Genomic DNA, 17,458 nt, shown 5'->3' with positions numbered 1-17,458 from the left:
CGAAAAGTGCATCTCTGACTTCAAGGTCGAGTACTGCCTTCTGACCGAGTACCGTTTGACACTTTCCGACACCTCCTAACTAGCGGTTGGTAGGTAGTAAACTTTTTTCTTCGGTAGGTAAAATAACTTTTGAAAAGTCGATATTCCAACCAACATCGACCCGACATTACTGCATATTGAAATGATGTCATTTTGAATTATTATTTATTTATCATCTAAAACGGTGTCATTTCAAGATGTCTCTAAGCATTTCACGAAAATTACCGACAGTCACCTTAACCAATATGTCGGTGATGAAAATAAAAATTGGTAGAAAAAGTCAATGAATTTTTCAACTTTACCAGCCGTGGCGATGCAAAAATGCTTATTTCGTAACCAAGTTATCTGACTCCCAGCCCTAGAGGGGTCACAACTCATGTTGACCTTAGCGTAGCTTTGCCACTGCATGTAGCCATATGCGAACTAAAATGGAACTAAAATGGTGGATTTTGATTGGTGTGTGTCTTGTTTGAAGAAGATCAAATGTAGTTGAAGCAATTGCCCACCTGAGATAGTTATAAATAGACAAGTATTAACCTCTAAATAGACGTTGAACTTGGTAAAGAGGGCACTAGATAGTACTTGATATGTTGAGAATGGTTGGGAGTGCTGCAATAGTAATCTCCAAACAATCAATATGGTCAAATTGAGTGCTTGTTATGCGAATATTGCTGTTGCAGCACATTCATTCAACAGGTAATTGTTTACAGTTAAAAAGTCAACCTATTAAATTATGTCTTTAAACTATATCAAATGACAAATATTCCACTCTTTATATGTTAAATAGGTAAAACCATGTGATGTGTTTTTTTTATAGTAATTATGTGAATAGTCTGTTATTTTCAGGTTGATCTACGTGGCTATTGTCAATGGTTTCTCTCCCTTTGAACCAAGAAGTACTATATCTGTTGCAGCAATTAGCGTGTGATACAAGTAACGACCCAATTCGAAAACTTGCTTGGATGACAGACGTAACTAATGTCATAATCCTAACATACCGATGATTGCAATGCATGTGCATGTGCGGCTCATATTCGATCAAGTGTATAACATACTCATAATATATGGTTCTTGCCTACATTTAATAGTGATGAGATTTTAAGTATCTGTCGTCTGATTTATGTCATCAATTCAATGCAATTGGCCTGTAAAATAGTAAAAGATGTACTGGACTTGTTGATATGTTGTAATGTACATGTGATAATTTTAGGTGTTTTGTCTTCATTGATGTGATCAAAATGTAATTTTGTTAGTACTAGGTGAAGTGATTTGTATTGGTTGGCCAATCTGGCATATTGATTTTTACAGAATAGTGTGTTAAATTTGAACTTAAAGCAAGCACAATCTTACATAAAAGAATAGTGTGTATACACAATTGCAGCTGCATACAGACACAAAACCATTTCCTCAAGAAATTCCAAAAAATGCCAACTATCTGTACATAAAATTTGAAGTTCTGTATGTCTACAACTTTTCATACAAATAATAAAGTTGATCTACTAGCGAGTAGGATGTTAGTTTCCAACAAATTACAAACTATAAAGTTTACATGGCAAATGATTTGGGAATGTCTCTAATAAGTTCAATTGTCTAGAACTATAATAAGCATAATATTTCACGAACACAGATCCCATCAATTTCTCACAAATCCAATGTTAGTTTTGGAGATGCATAACTAAAACATGTCTATATCTTAGGGTGGTCCATAGTCTTCCACGAAAATGGGGTTTGAGGTTTAAAGTAAAATCCACTACAAAGAAAAATAAATTAATGACAAAGTGAACTTGATTTCATCTTGAACATGTTTAACTTGTGGTTCTAAAACCAGACTTTGATAATTTTGGACTCAATGTTGCTTTCGCAAAGAGGTAAAATATTACAGAACAAAAAGGAAAAGAAAAAAAAGAAAAAAAATAGAGCACAAAACAGTGCCGAAATGGTGAAACACAACAAAATACATTGCAACGTTGCTTGGCCTTCGATTAAGTTTTTGCTTTGGCTCATCTTCACTTGGAAGAAGTTTCATCTTCCTCATGAGGCAAATGCAGACGTTCTTTTAATCTTCAATTAAGTTGTCTGATTCATTTTCACCCTGACGGTGTTCATCTACATCCCAAGAAAAATGTAGTGGGCCTAATAATGCCTTTGATGAACTGTCAACTGCATACGTACACAGTTCTTGCCTGATGAAATATGTACACAGTGCTAGGTTAATGGCTGACGTAAAATAAGCATTAAAGTAATTAGTTCCAAATTTGTACCAGTGATGCATGGCTGAATTCAGGATTCAAAAACTCCAATATGCGAAGCAACAATGTAAACAAAATTCAGATCTGCCACCAATATATCCTGTTGGGAGCCTCTAAGCCTTGCACCAAGAACCTAGACATAGTAAATTCTAATCTAAATCAGTCAGAAATATATTATTTAAAGAGGCAAAAGAGAGGGGGAAGAAGATATTAACCTATGCTATCGAAGCTGAAGCAATAGGAGTCGAGTCAACATATTCAAAATGCAAAATGCTTTGAATGTCTTCAAAAGGAACTGCAGGAGCTCTATCAAAACAGTTCTGAAATTCTTGGACATACTCTGGTGGTAGCAATGTGCGTGCAGATGCTATGAACTACCAATTGCAAGTCAAGTTATTCATTAGTTACAATGTATCTCGTATATAGAAGATAAATTAACAGCAAAGAATAAGAATCACAAAAGAAATTTATATCCTACAGGGAAGGAATGCACTTAATTAAGTGGCCATACAAGTTCGACTGCATTTTTTATGGTCATATAACTAAAATATTTCACTTCAGCCATAATACTTTTGTATAACTCAATGATTTTTTTATTTTTTTTGAAGGGGGGATGCAGAGAGAACTCTTGGGAAAAAAAAAAAAAAAAAAACCTACTTAGAGCTCGTCCTAGTTAAACTCACAACTAGGCAACAAAAATCGTTACTTCATCTCAAAATTCAAAAACCCAAGCAACATCCAACAAAACACTTATTGCATCTCAAATTCCCCTCTATTAAAGAAACTTTGAACCAGTTATCATTAACCTCATACATTACCATTCCTACACAATACACTTGATTGAAAGAGTTCCCTCCAAATATTTTTTTTTTAAAAAAAATTAGAAGTTGCCCTTGATTTCACATAAAAACCCAATTTTCCAATTCAAATAGAACCACAACTAATTGTCTAACTCAAACAAATTAACCAAAGGGTTAAGATTACTCACAAACAGTGAAAAACACTTCCGGGTACGCTTTGACGAATACCCAGTATTGTTCCCTCCTAAGGACGAAAGTGATAAAGTCCAACCCAGAAAATAACTACGAACGAGGAAGATTGTTCAATTATGCACTCGTACAAATTGCCTTCAATAATAACAAAACAAAAAAGGACAAATGAATTACCTTGCAAAGGCAAATCAAAATCGGTTCTTTAAGGATATTTGACGATTCCAATCGGTTCTTTAAGGCTATTTGACAATTCCTGCAAAGGCAAAATCAAAATTACATCTTAAAACACATTATAAATTGGAAAAAACAAAATTTTTTGCAATACTTTCAGCTCTTGCACTGGGCTGAGAAAGCTAGAGCTAGAGAGACCATACCGGAGCTGAGGTCCTTGGTTGGAGGCGCGGGATCGACGGAGCGCTGTGAGAGAGAGAGAGAGAGAGAGAGCGCGAGAGAGAGAGGGGAATGTTTGGTTTGAATTTGGGGGAAGAGAATGAGGGGATTCAGAGAGCCTTTTTCGTTTCAGTATTGTTTCAGTAATTTTCAAAAAAAAAAAATTCTATTAAAATGTGACGTGGACAGAGCCACATCAGCAGAGTCGTAGCCCGGTCGTAACCGGGTCTACGATTCAGACTTTCTCAAAGGAAAATAAGGAAAACAGCTGTAAGCCAATATCTTACCTCAAGCAGAATTATGTAGTGTGTTAATTGGCCCTGAGATCACTATCAATGATATGATTAGGCTGCTTAAAATCAATTCAATAATTAATGATTGAAAACACTTAATATTAATATTTACTACATTTGTGTGTGGGAAATTTTTTTTTTTTCAAAAGAATATTGAAATGCTCAAGGCTGCCTAGTACCCCCAGCAGCTCCACGGACCACGCCGCACGGCACTATAATCAAAGCTGCAGATTTTTTTTCACTTCTTTTCTTAACCTTTTATCTTCTCAAACTTGAATCTTCCATTTTCCTTGCAGAGCTCTCCTTCTCATTTTTTCTTAACCTTTTATCTTCCCAATTTTGAATCTTCCATTTTCCTTACTCGCAGAACTCACCTTATTTTTTCTTTCAACGTCTATTTTATCTTCAAAGCTAATGAACATAACTTTATTTTCGTAAGATTTATCCTCTTTTTACTCACGAAGCAGAGGACCATTCCTTTCTAGTTTCTATAAAGATCGGGAGAGTAGCTGTACAAGCAGCCCTCGATGATGCGGATGAGAAGCTAGCTGTTCGCCATTGAAGATTTGAGTTTGCAGTGTTGAAATCTCGAAATACTCTGTTTCCCTCAATCCCATTAGCTGAGCCGAGCCGAGTGCTTAATAAGGCACTCGGCTCGAATAATGGACGAGCGCGAGTTCGAACTCGGACAATGTATTTCCTTTGACGAGTCGAGCCAATCCAAGATTTTGAAGCTTGTCACGAGCTCGAGCTCTTGTACAGTTTAAACGAGCCGAGCTCAGACAGGCACTACTCGCCCGAGCTCGGCTCGTATACATGCCTATCCCTATGGTATTTTTATCCATCTCCATAAATTTTAGTTTATTACAACTTTTATTCTAATTCTAAATTTTAACCTTTTTTTATTTGTTTTTATTTTTGTTTTTATTTTTATTTTTATTTTTGTGTACAAAGTGAACAAAGGAAAATTAAGCTATGGAACATAAAATGTGGAGAGAAAATCTTTTCCATTACAAAGAAAAGAGTTAGATAAAAAGAAAATGATGAAAATATAACTAGAATAAAGTCTGATTGTGGCCTAATTTATTATATAATGATTACAAAAGTTTGTACTTTCATTAATTTAGACAAAATATTAAATAATTACTTTATGTGAAAAGAGATTTTTTTTTTTCACTTTAAGGTAATTTAGATATTTCAAATTGATATAGAAATTTTTAAATGGGATTTGAGTTGCACTAAGTAAAATTTGTATACACCGCTTCAAAAAAAAAAAAAAAAAAAAAAATTGTATACACCTTAGTCCTTAGTAAGTGAAATAAGAGCGGTAGTTTATGGGAGGAATATTTTATTTGTCTTTTTGGAATTTACTTTAATCCATCAAATATCATATAACAAATATTGGAATAATAGAATTGGAAATATTTTAATTCGACAATAATAATTTACTGATTTATTCCCAAAAGCGCAAAATCCCCCACCCGTGCAAAAACGAGCGTGTGAAGAAACGCGCCTGAAAAAAGCGTAGGAAGGGCGCGTGTTTCCCAATAGAACAGGCGTGAGGTTCTTAGAAACTACGTTTGGCGAAAACTGAAAAACCTCTATAATAAATACTCTAGTCCTATAATACGGTTATTTTTCTTTTCTCTCATTGCTTTTGGCATCGATTTTGCGCTTGATTCTCTTCTCCCACTCTTTCCTTTGTCTGCTGATTCTCTTCCATTTTATATTTGCCCATTTTCTTCCTGTTTGGCTCCCGAGAAAAGTCCTCATGCAAGAAGGCTGAATTTCCAAAACCAAGAGGTTGAGTTCGTGGGTTTGACCACGGAGCATTTCGTGTTTGGTTCATATTGCTGTCGTTGTTATTGATAGGGGTTTTGTTTTTGAAGGTCTTTCAATTATACAACCTGCATTTTTCAAGGATTCGGTTCACGTTCTTTTGTTCTTGGTTGGAGCTTTCCTGGTTCTTGGTTGGTGCTTCCACTGAGGTACGTACGTTTATGGTTAGCTTTTTTTCTTTTTTTCTTTTTTTTTTTTCTTTGTATTTATTTATATGGTGCTATTTGGTAAAATGTTGTCTTTTAAATCGACTGCGCGATAGAGTTCGATTATATGGGTTCGTTACCTTATAAATTTTTTTCTTCGATTTTCACAGCTAATTATTATTGATCAACATTTTTTATATGCTCAGAGCGTTGTTAGTATTTGGATTGTACAGAATTCAAGTTTGAATTAGGCCCATCCTTACTTTTATTTTGGGTTTCCTTTTTCTTTTGAAATCGTTGTTATGAGCGATAGGCGATAGCTCTCTCTCTCTCTCTCTCTCTCTCTCTCTCTCTCTCTCTCTCTATATATATATATATATATATATATATATATATACACACTGGTATAATTGTATGTGTATATATATGGGTCTTATTCTTCATTAGCCGACTTGTTGAATGGTTGGTTACTCCAGTTTTTTTCCTAACCGCGGCTCCGATCCTGTCGACATTGATTCTAATTTGTCAACCTTTTTGTAGCTGTTTTTGACTAAGTTGATGTGATATGTCTTTGTTTTGATCTTTGATTTTTCATTCCACTTTTTTGCAACCGCGTACTGTTCCTCAATGGATGGATATTTCAAGTCGAAATCGCGTTAAACAATTCTAAGCCAGAAAAAAAAAAAAAAAAAAAAAAAAAAAAAAAAAAAAGGAGAAAAAAAGGCGAAGAAAAAAGAAAAGAAAAGAAACAAATCCTGAGTCTTTTTTTTTTTTTTTTTTGACGTAGTACTTTTCCGTGGGGAAATCTTCACCCTAAATATGCTGAATTATCCTGTCATGCCTAGAAAGTACTACATGGTTGGAAAAATTCTATGTATTTTGAATTTTTGGAAATTTTTGGTACTCACAGTGAATATGGGTGGGGCGACAGCAACAAAAAAAGGATGGTGATATCTGATTTTTTTTTTTTTTTTTTTTTTTTTTTTTTTTTTTTAATTTCTTTTGGCATCTATATATATATATGTTGGTTTATGTCACTGCAGAATCTTTATCTGCTGGGTCCAAATGTTTAATGATTCCCATGCTTCATTGTAGGCCCATAATATGTGGTTTGCATATGGCATTGTTTCCTCTCCACAATGTGGGGTAGAAGAGCCTTTTATTGTACACAACCACCTATCGCCCATATTTTTCTTTTTTACCAAATTTGTTCCATTGACTGGTTAATTTCTTTCAGAGCAGACTATTTAGATTCTATTTGCTATATATTGACAATCGTAAATTTTGTAGTATCAACTTGTATTTCATGTTTTATTTCTGTATAACATCGATTATTTATAGTTTTGGCTTTCCAACACCTCTTTTCTCCACAGTGAAAGATATGCATGTTCAGCCCTCTTTGCTTACTACGTTTTATATATTTTTTCATGTTTAACTTCCTTTCCTCTATAGCTTTGAAATTCTTTATGATATTACGAATCTCCGCTTCCCCTCCCTTGGGGTAAAAAATAAAATAAGAAAACACTTCAACACATTGATCAAGCAAGTAATTGACCTCCATGACGATGAATTCCATATCTGTTCTGAGAAAGATTGTGAACCTTGTTCTGGTTGAAATGTGAGAACATCGTGCTTTCAACCATCCCTAATATGCGCTATCACGTCAAATGATGGATGATAATTTTTTACAGCCAAGTAATTTTTCAGCACAGAATACTTGAAAAAGTTTACAACAGTTAACTCTGATTTAGCCATGTTGTAAGATTTTTCATGTTTCCATCTCTTAATCTTTAGTTTCTAAGTAGTCAAACAGGACATTTACTTATTATTTGTTCTTCTAATGGGGATCAATGCCTGCATTGTAACAGGAAGCTGGCCTCATGGTGCGTGCTGCAAAGAGGTCAATGGTGGATGAGTTGGAAGCAATGCTTGATGTTGTGGACCCCCATCCTCCAGGGAAATCACTTTCCACGAGGAGGAGGACTTTTGATATGCCTGATAGTCGCATTCAGAAGGAAATTGCAGCAGGTGTGACACAGGTTGTCGAAATGCTTAGTCAGGAAGAGCACTCAGAGTGCTGAATGGATATAAATTTCCTACAAACTGGCCGGGGTGAAGGAATTTTGCCTAAATAACGGTAACAAAAACAAATAGCCAATATTTGGGTTTCCATTGTAATGATGTGACCTAGTTGAGGAGGTTTAGAAGACTTCTAACTGTCTGTTTCTCTCACGTGATGAATTGTGTACTACTTGAACAATTTGAACTTCTCATACCACTTTCTGTGAGTTGAGAAGATTTAGGAGTCTTTAACTGACTGTTTGTCTCTCATTTTATTGTCTTCCCAGGAAGAAAGCTTTGGGTTTGGAGATGGCTGATCACTGTGCTTTGATTTGTGTCTGTAATGTTTACAACTGGGCAGTGTTAATTATTAATTTTATCTACCTAGAAAAGCTTCATTCCATCCACTTTGGATGTGTCCTTTTTCACCGTCTAGCTCTACTTGGGGCCATATTCTCTGTTCAATTGGTTTTGGGCTATTTTGTTTATCAACTTTATCATATCTTTAAATTTGTTAGCTTCGACGGGAGACATTAAGAGATGAAGTCAATCGTCATTTCAAAAGCAGGATTTTGGATGAAAATTGGAAACATTACAGTACTTCATTTTAGTGCCCAAGCCCAAGATTTTTCTAGTAGATGACTACTCGGGATAAATGCAGTTGATATCTGGCCATTTTGTCCAGCATTTACAAAATATTTTCAGAAACATAAAATAAAAATGATGTATTTTTCTATCATTTGGGTGAGATCTTGAAAGTGACTTTCGATGTTTTGTGGCATTGGAAATTTCTATGTAACAAAGACACAAATCAGAAATATCAGAGCCCATAGTATAGAAAATGTTTTGTAGCAATGACATTTTTACTTTACAACTATTTCACAATGCTAATATAACAATTTTTGAATATATATATATATATATATATATATATATTAAAGGATGGTGCAAATTGGTCTGTTTATAGACTAAGTGAACCTCTTCCAAATTAATAAATATGGACGTAGAGAGAGTTTCACAAAATTGTAAATAAAGATGAGAGTTTTAGAGTAGAAGTTACTTAATTCCGAAACTTAAATATATTTTCATTTACCAACCAACTTTAGAGCTTGTTTGGCAAATTGGTTTTCGTTTTTGTTTCTAAGAACTGTTTTTAAAAACAAAAACTGAAAACCGTTTTCTATTGTTTTTTCGTTAAAAAAACGTTTGGCAAACTGTTTCTGAAAACAATTTTAAAAACATAAAACAGTGGTTAAGGTGTTTGGACAACTGTTTTCAAAACAGTTTCTACTTACAAAGAAATCAAACCAAGCAATAAAAGTAAAGTCTATTTTTTTCTAACAGTCTTGATACAAAAAGCTTGGTCCCTATGAGTCTATGACTCCAATATTTAATAATAAAACTACAAATTTTCTGCCCCATATCATACTCCAAACATTTGATAAGGAAGCTTTAAGTGCAGATGCATAATTTACATAGTGGGAGATTACAATATCTCACATATAACTTGATGAATCAGACCGTAAAGATCATGTCAAAACACAGAATAAAACTTCATGTCGCATAAATGTCTCTTATTTGGATGCCTTTGTCCAGAAACGTTAACTTGTTCATCGTAGGGATTCACCATCTTCAACGTGTAGGTCAACTCCAACATCAACCATATTTTCACCTCCTATATCTCCATTATGTAGCTTCTCATCACCATCCAATATGTTATCAATTGTATACGGTTCTTCATCTTCCTTATCATGCTATCCATAAGGTATCTAACCGATCAATTTCATCACAATTTCCTGAATATAGCACAACACAATTTTCCAGGCCTTCACAACGTCTAATAGTCAAAAAACAATAATAAAAATCAGTCCACTTATAAAAATTAGAAGGATAACTTTCTATAAATATCAATACTTAAAAGAGATCCCAAAACACACAGGAAAACAATTCAATCCAATCATTGTTTCAAAATTCAGTATGGTATCATAGTTATACGACTAGACGTCCTCTATTTTCTTCATCTGTTTCATTGAGGTTTTCTTCAAACGCCTTTCCTACCCTTTCTCATGTCAACTACAGATTCTACAACCTCAAGTCCAACTTCCACAATGTCCCGTCCCCATCTTCCTCCTATAAATACATCCAATTTCTTCAAACTAACAAAAAATAAATACCGTCTCAAGAACATGATGAACATCCAATGATCCAAATGCGATAGTCAAGGAATAATTTGTAATGAGCAGTGGTCTTACTAACCCAAAGAAATGGAACAATGTAATAATCCCCATGAGACCCAGTACCCAATCACCAACAAACTATCCCATAAATTCGAAGAATCAGATTTCTCACCTACAAAACCCATTAAATGAAACGACAAAGAAAAAAAGAAAAGAAAGACACTGGTAGGTACCGAAAGGCAGTGACGGAAGGGAAATCACAAGTGGTGGACCTCACCTCCAGCAATTGTCCGACAATTTCTCTGTGGCTATTCCCTCTTTCGGCAATTGCTTGGCTCTGGAGCACCTCGACATCTCTGCCAACAAGTTCTCAGGGGACGTTGCCGGCGCCCTCTCCTTGTGCGACCACCGCGCCTTCTTGAACATCTCCAGCAACCGGTTCCTGTTCCTGCGCTTCTGATGGAGAATCTGCGCCACCTCTATTATCGCCAATAATAACATGAAATTTAAGCATTTAATGTTGCATTAATATTAAAATACACCAACACTGTACTACTTGAAAACTGTTTTATTCAAAACAAAACCACACAAGAAAGCTAGTAGTGCCAGGAGAAATAATTCCGAATTTGTTCTTGTTCCACATTTTCACAAGCAATACATGCACAGATAATATATAAATTAAGATCCCATAAAGCCCGATGCATAAGGTTTCGTTAACCTCCGCCCCCACAACCTCCTCCTCCACCACAACCGCCACCGCCACTGCCACCGCAAACGCCACCGCCACCACCACCGCCACCGTCACCACCACCGCCACCGCCACCGCCACCGCCACCACTTGTACTAGCTACAAAGACAACCATCCCACCATCTTCCTTGGTAGTTTGACGTTTTTCCATGTCATAATAAGCTGCACGTCGAGCCATCTTACGATCTTTCTTGGAAGTTTGACCTTTTTTCACGACCCGATGAGCTGGTTGAACCGAAAAAGTACTGGTTGCACTTGGCATTACAGCGTTGCAGGGCTCTGAAGTTTGCTTCCTTTTGCGGATCCCCTTGCAAAGGCAGGTCAATAGACTCAATACCATCAACGCGGCGATCACAGAAGCACAGGCTACGCGAGTGCAATAGCAAATGCTTTCATCTTCTATATTGACAAGATCGAATTGAACATCTGGAAAAGAAATGTGATCGATCGTTTCTTTTTAGACTTTGAGGAAGCATGAGCGAAGTTGATTAGGCTGACTTTATGATAATTTTTAATTCTAGATGACACTGCAATACTTATTTTCTTAATATATATATATATATATATATATATATATATAGAGAAATGCTTGGTTGTACACTCTCATCCCACTTCTATCCCACTCTTGTCTACTTTGACCAATAATGTAAGAGATAGTGGAGAGAGTGTAGTGGGACCCATTTTTTTTAACAATATTATTGGTCCAAGTAGGCAAAGGTGGGATAGGAGTGGGATGAGAGTGTACAACCAAGCATTTCTCATATATATATATAAAAAAAGTGGTTAGCGTTTCATTAGCTGCGTCATTGCCATGGTGGCATATACATTTGTTGGGAAGATTCAGAACCTTAGTTTGACGTGGCAAGCATAAACAACTAAGCCCAAGTCAAACTTAATTATTACCCTTTTCTGATTTCTCTTTGATTAAGAAAGAAAACGTTGTTAGTTGGGATGCATGCTAATTAATCCCAATTGAAAATTCTACATTAATTTGGTCGGTGGTTGGAGGCATAGCTGTAAGGACGGATCAGGATCCCCTCAAATTTTTTGCCCGAATTTGATACAATTCGAGCAAGTTGTTGTGAGTAAGCATTTATGAGATTCACCTGACCGGATAAGCAGTTGGGCAGCCCAACTTTTATTTGATCAGGTGGGTCTCATAAATGCTCACTCACAACTACCTGCCCGAATTCTATCAAATTCGGGTAAAGAATTTGAGGGGATCTTAATTCTGTAAGGACTAGGTTGCCGTGTCAACGCTAAACACCTTCAAAATCGTACTAATTTATCTAAATAGCTTTAACTTAATAGTGCCGACGAGATTAGGTCTAGATTCGATTTGAATGAATTCATATTCTTTGTAAGTTCTATAAATATTGCATTTTGTATGAGTAATGTTAGAAGTTACTCTTTTATCAGTTTTGTGTTTCTCCAAAAATGATATGATTTTCAAAATTACCATTAAACTTGTAATTGATCATTATTGAATTTTAATAAGTTGTGATTTTAAAATTCAAATCATTCTTCTAGGGACACAAGAATGACTTTTAGAATTATGTACTCCATTTTGTATACAAGCAAATTAATCAATAAGAGCACAATGGTGAATATAAATGTCTAACACCAAACCGTCCGTAAAATACTGTTTCTCTGTTTTATTTATTCTTTTAATTCAAATATATTCCAACAACCTCGGAGGACTTGGCACTATCATTGTTTGATGAGAAAATAAATAAACCATAAAAAGAATTAGAAAGTGGGGGTTCATGAAGGAATTATAAAGAGATACATTGAAAATTATACATATTTTGCGATAGAAAGGCTCTTGTTGGAATTGGTATGATTAATTGATCAAGGATATTTCAGCCAAATACTAAATGATCTCCAATAATGATTTGAAGGACATATTAGAAGGGAATCCAATCATTTGGTGAAAACCACTTTTCACCAATCTCTATATCAAGTGTAAATAAAAGATAATCCTATTTTTATCAAAAGTACGATACTTATTGAGCAAAATTATTCTCTTTGATTAATGAAAATTTGATATTTCACCAAAAAAAAAAAAAAAAAAAAAATCCATTTGAGTGTGTAATAATGGCAAATGCAACACATAAATTTGGGTTTGAAGAATCATAAATATGCACTTCACAAGAAAATAATAGAGGTTACAACTTCTTGGCTTAATTTATAGATTTGTAACAACTTTTTATTAATCTATTCGATGTAAGATGTTAATAAGATATAATGACATGCCTCGTAAGCATAGTCTCCCTGTTGATAAGGCGTAATAATGTATTCCATTTCCATTGATTTCGTGTTTGGTATGCTATCTTTATTACATGTCACAAAATTCAACATGAGTTACCAATTTATCCAAATTAAATCAAGTAATTATGGACATTATGAAAGGAGTAGAGTTTAATTAGGTAGCAATTGTTTAAACACATAAAACCAAATTAGGTAAGGAATATTTTGATTGTTACAGATCGAATGAATGCACATCGATATGTATTTAATTAACAAATGGTGAACAAAATCTGAAGGATCGAGAAAGAAGCTTTTGACATCATATCAAAGCCCAAGTCTTTTAGATGGTTAAAAGCTTTATTACATATTTAGCTAAATGGTAGACAATAATCCCACTAGAATTGAATAATATTTTAGTGCCCATAATTATAACAACCCTCCATACCTCATTCAACATTGGTTGATTCTTTCTATTGATATAATTTCTTCCATGGTCTTATCTGAATTTGGTTCAAAAGGAGCACAATTGTCCTAGTTTGTTTTGGGATAACTCAATCCGCCGGAGACTACGCCTCATGAAGCGTGCAGATCACTAGTTCGAATCTCCTCTTCCCCTCCCTTGGGGTAAAAAATAAAATCAGAAAACACTTTACCACATTGATCAAGCAAGTAATTGACCTCCATGACAATGAATTCCATATCTGTTCTGAGAAAGATTGTGAACCTTGTTCTGGTTGAAATGTGAGAACACCGTGCTTTCAACCATCCCCTAATATGCGCTATCACGTCAAATGATGGATGATAATTTTTTACAGCCAAGTAATTTTTCAGCACAGAATAATTGAAAGTTTACAACAGTTAACTCTGATTTAGCCATGTTGTAAGATTTTCATGTTTCCATCTCTTAATCTTTAGTTTCTAAGTAGTCAAACAGGACATTTACTTATTATTTGTTCCCCTAATGGTGATCCAATGCCTGCATTGTAACAGGAAGCTGACCTCATGGTGCGTGCTGCAAAGAGGTCAATGGTGGATGAGTTGGAAGCAATGCTTGATGTTGTGGACCCCCATCCTCCTGGGAAATCACTTTCCATGAGGAGGAGGACTTTTGATATGCCTGATAGTCGCATTCAGAAGGAAATTGCAGCAGGTGTGACACAGGTTGTCGAAATGCTTAGTCAGGAAGAGCACTCAGAGTGCTGAATGGATATAAATTTCCTACAAACTGGCCGGGGTGAAGGAATTTTGCCTAAATATCGGTAACAAAAACAAATAGCCAATATTTGGGTTTCCATTGTAATGATGTGACCTAGTTGAGGAGGTTTAGAAGACTGGCTGTTTCTCTCACGTGATGAATTGTGTACTACTTGAACTTCTCATACCACTTTCTGTGAGTTGAGACGATTTTAGGAGTCTTTAACTGACTGTTTGTCTCCTCATGTTATTGTCTTCCCAGGAAGAAAGCTTTGGGTTTGGAGATGGCTGATCACTGTGCTTTGATTTGTGTCTGTAATGTTTACAACCGGGCAGTGTTAATTATTAATTTTGTCTACCTAGAAAAGCTTCATTCCATCCACTTTGGATGTGTCCTTTTTCACCGTCTAGCTCTACTTGGGGCCATATATATTCTCTGTTCAATTGGTTTTGGGCTATTTTGTTTATTGTTGGTACAGTTTCCGGTATGGTGTGAATCTGCACGTTCCTTTGATGTTCTTCACGCTTCTCAATAACTCTGCAAAACAACAAAACCTAGGGACCCTTCCGGGGGTCCCGCTCCGATGCCTAAGTTAGCTTCTGTGAGGAAATAATGCTTTGTGCATAAAATTGAGTCTTAGTTTATACCTGGGGTATGGGCCTATTTATAGGCATAGAAGTGGAGTCAAACCTGGATTAGGACTCCTGCTCCTTGTTGATATAGAACTGCTGTCCGAGTTCTAATTGGACTTCAATCCTTTACTAGACTTCTAATTGGATATCTTCTTAGACTTCCAATCTGATATCTTCTTAGACTTCTGATCTGACATCTTCTTAGACTTCTGATCTGATATCTTCTTAGACCTCTGATATGATCATTATTCTTATCTTATCATTATTCTTATCTGTTGGACCTATTTGACTTTTGAATCTCCTCTTTGGATCGGGTTGAGTTGAGTGGGATTTATCCCCAACAGTTACCCCCCAATTCCCTTATCCGAAGCTTGCTTGAATAATGGGAATTCCATGTCTAAGGAAACCCGATCTTTGTCTCCTTCTGAAAACCTGCTAACCTGCAAAACCTGAGGGTTAAATCTTACCCCCCATTACTTTCTTGTTTTTCCTTAGGATTTTCTCCCTGTCTCTTGGAATGGCTAACTCCTGAAAAACCTGCAAAAATCGAGGGTTAAATCCGAACCCCCTTTCTTCTTGCTCTCGGCTAGGACTGATCCGGGACTCTCGGCTAGGACTGATCCGAGAGTTTTCTTCTTAGTCTCGGCTAGGACTGATCCGAGACTCTCGGTTAGGACTGATCCGAGAGTTTTCTTCTTGCTCTCGGCTAGGACTGATCCGAGAGGCTCCTTCTCGGCTAGGACTGGTCCGAGAAGTTTCTTCTTGCTCTTGGCTAGGACTGATCCGAGAGGCTCCTTCTCGGCTAGGACTGGTCCGAGAAGTTTCTTCTTGCTCTCGGCTTGGACTGATCCGAGAGTCTCCTTCTCGGCTAGGACTGATCCGAGAAGTTTTTTCTTGCTCTCGGCTAGGACTGATCCGAGAGGCTCCTTCTCGGCTAGGACTGATCCGAGAAGTTTTTTCTTGCTCTCGGCTAGGACTGATCCGAGAGGCTCCTTCTCGGCTAGGACTGATCCGAGAAGTTTTTTCTTGCTCTCGGCTAGGACTGATCCGAGAGGCTCCTTCTCGGCTAGGACTGATCCGAGAAGTTTTTTCTTGCTCTTGGCTAGGACTGATCCGAGAGGCTCCTTCTCGGCTAGGACTGATCCGAGAAGTTTCTTCTTGCTTTCAGCTAGGACTGATCCGAGAGGCTCATTCTCGGCTAGGACTGATCCGAGAAGTTTTTTCTTGCTCTCGGCTAGGACTGATCCGAGAGGCTCATTCTCGGCTAGGACTGATCCGAGAAGTTTTTTCTTGCTCTCGGCTAGGACTGATCCGAGAGGCTCCTTCTCGGCTAGGACTGATCCGAGAAGTTTCTGCCTGCAAAAGAAGCGACATCAACGGGTTCCCGGTCCCTAGACCGGGAACACTCCGATGCTTAAGTCAGCTTTATTCATTTATTCTGAAAATACTTATTCCCAAAATCTGGGGAAATTTCTGTCTAGTCTGAATTGAAAATAAAAGTCTAGTTCTTTGCAAATATAAATACTAAAAAATAAAAGCAAGCCTGAAATTCCCGAGAGTCCTTTTTATAGGATCACGGGACGATACTGCTGTTGCCTCGGCTCTCTATGCCTAGGGCTTCTGCTTCCTCGGTCTTCTCTTCTTTCTATGTCATCTCGGGGATCATTCTCTTGATGCCTCTCGCCTAGTTGAGGACGGTCTCGGGGATAGTAATCCCGTGGCTGCTGATCTCGGGGCTGATAGTCCTGATGATTCTGAGGCCTGTTATTTCCTTGCTGGTTCCGTTTTTCTCCCAAGAACCGAACCAGCTTGCCATTCTTTATGAATTCTTCTATTAACAACCTTAGGGTTACGCACCCCTCGGTATAATGACCTGCTTGTTTATGGAAATCACAATATTTCCCTGCATTCCTATAAGGAGGATTACCTGGTATCTTTTGCGGTTCCCGAAACGCCGGATCTCTCTTGATCTCCATGAGGACTTCTGATAGAGGTGTAAAGTTGTAATCTTTGAACTTCTTTACCTGCCTCTGCTCTTCCCAATCAGCTTTCTTGAATTCTTTCCTTTTCTTTTCTGGGGCTGTCTCTCGGGGTAGTCTAGAACTGGCCATAGACTTCAGCGTCTCTTCCTGATTGATGAATTCTTCTACCTTATCCATGAGGCCCTGCAAGGTACTCGGTTGCTTCCGGATCAGCTTCTTCATCAAAGGCTCCTCGGGTGAAATTCCCTTAAACTTATCGGGAAGCTGATAGTCTGCCACCCGTCTGGTGAAGGGTGAGTCTGTACCCATTAGGAGCTTGTCCACCATTACGGATCTGCCTTTGTCCTTTCTTTCCATCTCCATGTACGTGCACCTTCTCTCCAGCTCGGCAATAATTCTGCTCAGATCTCCTTGGCGGTCATCCTCCCTCCGAGGATTAATGTTGCTATTGTGATCTTCTTCCTC

General features: G+C 36.9%; 2 long non-coding RNA genes across 3 annotated transcripts; one reads left to right on the top strand and one right to left on the bottom strand.

Moving 5' to 3' along the window:
* Positions 1-2,016: 2,016 nt before the first annotated feature.
* Positions 2,017-3,762, bottom strand: LOC133860159 (uncharacterized). 2 transcript variants are annotated; one of them, XR_009898879.1, is made up of 5 exons: positions 3,655-3,762; positions 3,455-3,533; positions 2,504-2,662; positions 2,301-2,421; positions 2,017-2,222 (listed from the first exon to the last, which is right to left on the bottom strand). It is a non-coding gene; the product is annotated as an uncharacterized LOC133860159 (long non-coding RNA). The 2 variants fall into 2 exon arrangements; XR_009898880.1 differs by lacking the exon at positions 2,504-2,662.
* Positions 3,763-7,434: 3,672 nt separating this feature from the next.
* LOC133860920 (uncharacterized) lies at positions 7,435-8,416 on the top strand. Its single transcript, XR_009898938.1, has 2 exons — positions 7,435-8,085; positions 8,297-8,416. It is a non-coding gene; the product is annotated as an uncharacterized LOC133860920 (long non-coding RNA).
* Positions 8,417-17,458: the final 9,042 nt, after the last annotated feature.

Source organism: Alnus glutinosa, chromosome 2, assembly GCF_958979055.1.
Source record: "Alnus glutinosa chromosome 2, dhAlnGlut1.1, whole genome shotgun sequence".
NCBI lineage: Eukaryota > Viridiplantae > Streptophyta > Magnoliopsida > Fagales > Betulaceae > Alnus > Alnus glutinosa.
Note: the sequence above shows the minus strand (reverse complement) of the source record. Positions and strands in the feature narration are given on the sequence as shown.